The following is a 2,120-nucleotide window of genomic DNA, read 5'->3' as shown; positions in this document are numbered from 1 at the left end:
GTTCCCGCTCGCTGGCTGAGCGCGGTGCGGGCGCGATGCTGAGGATTGCGATCCCGTTGCCGGTCAGTAAAAAAAAAAGACGAAAAAAAAAAAAAGAAAAATTAATGGGCCATCTAAATATAATGTCTTTCTTCTAAATGATATAGTAAAGAATGTTTTATAATAAATATATAAATTGTAAAACGAATAGCATGCTGTTATTATGATTTTTAGTTTAATTGTGGGAAGCTAGGGAATGCCAGTTTCTATAGTCATACATTAGTTACTAAATTTGAAAGCTTTGTTCTATAAGACTATCGTAGAAACAAGAACTAAAATGTGCCTTAGAGATGATCTCATTCAACCACTTTATTTACAGATGAGAAAACATTTTCAGAGAGTATAAAAAGAACCAAGGATTTTTAATTGTTAATGCCAGAACCCAGTTTTGAACCCAATCTTCAAACTGTTCATAGATGTTAAGTTTTATACCTTGTTCTTTTAAGGTTTAATTCGGAGACTTGTAGCTTGAATATACGTTTGTTCATTAAAATAAATCAGACTAGCATGTGACTGTATTATCTAAAAAGGTAATATTTAAATCTTAAAAATCTAAAATCTTTTTGAAGAGTGTTGTCTTGTCATTGTGTGAAGATTCCCTTTGTTCTTGCAGGTAGTATGGAATTTATTTGCCATTAAATGATGATTTTATGGAAAACCAAGATTCACATTTAAAAAAATCAAGGCATCAGGTTTATAAATTATTTCAACTTCTTCCATTTATTTCTTTTAGAGAGACAGTACTGAGAAGCAAGAAACCAGTATGACTTTTATGTTTCATGTATCTGCAGAGAATAAATCATCGAAAAAATGTATTAAAGTGCAGAAATGGGTGTCTCAACATAGTTTTTATTGTCCCACTAAATATCATTTGCCAGAAGGCATACCGCCTATCCATGTAACAAATTTGCACTGTTGTTTTAATTCCACTACTGAAAAAATAGCCCTTGAGTATATATTTATTCAGTGAATAGGTTACCAGCATCAAAGGAAATCGGGCAAGTGTCTATATTAGCTGGTTAATTCCTGTAAGGATCCTCCTTGTTCTGTTTATCTCTGTTCAGGTCTAGGCAATTGAAAAATACTTGGTAAATTAATATGAGTCTGGAGGCACATCAGAATTATTCCTTTTTAAGGAAACCTATAGCTCTGTTTGGTAACTGATAGGACATCGTGTGGTTCTTAGGCCGAGAGCCAGTATGTAATACTTTTTGGCTCATTTGCGTATTACCGTGTATATACCTGTGTGATTGTCCCAGTAAGTACCCCAATACTGTCAACCTTTATCATTTGCCCATTTGAATCGTTTAGTCCATTGTATATTGTCAGTGTTCTTGTGCCAGAGTATTGCCTAGTTAAAATGGCTGCTTCTATATCTATAGAATCATGTAATGATTCTGTATTACATGAGTAATAATTACTACTTTCTCTCTTTATCGTTCTGCTTTCAAAGAATAAAATTAGTTTGTGGTATGTATTTTTAGGACAGCCTTATTCACTTTATTCCTTAGCTCTTTCTTCACGGTCTGTTAAATGGCTGTGTAATCAAAAGACTGTATATTGTTTTAATCAAACAAATAAGGTTTATGACAGGCAAAGTCAGGCTTTTGTTAACCTCTGTTCAGTGTATTTACAGAAGAAAGACTTTATGACAAATTTTCAAAGACCATTGTTTTATTACATTTGGAAAAACTTTGTGAGGAAAATCTGTAGACAATGACAGTTATAGATGAGAGCTTTTCTTTTAAACTGTCTTTGAGTCTCGCATGAATTGTGAAACTGAACATGTTCAGAAACTAAATTCTGTTTTCTTAAGCATTAGACTCTTTCCTGAGTGTTAAGACATTATTTCATTTACTTGTGATTTTTTAAAAAAATTTTATTTTATTTTGTCAATATACAATGTGGTTGATTATCGTGGCCCTTTACTGAAACCTCCCTCCCCCCTCCCTTGCCCCCCTCCCTCCCAGCAACCTCATGTCTGTTCACTTGTATCAACTTCAAGGAATTCTAATTGTTGTGTCTTCTTCCCTCACCCCCCCCCCCCGTTTTTTTTTGTTTTTTTTTTTTTTTTTTTTTTG

Source organism: Galeopterus variegatus, unplaced genomic scaffold (genome assembly GCF_000696425.1).
Source record: "Galeopterus variegatus unplaced genomic scaffold, G_variegatus-3.0.2 Scaffold3031, whole genome shotgun sequence".
NCBI classification, from domain to species: Eukaryota; Metazoa; Chordata; class Mammalia; order Dermoptera; family Cynocephalidae; genus Galeopterus; species Galeopterus variegatus.
Note: the sequence above shows the minus strand (reverse complement) of the source record.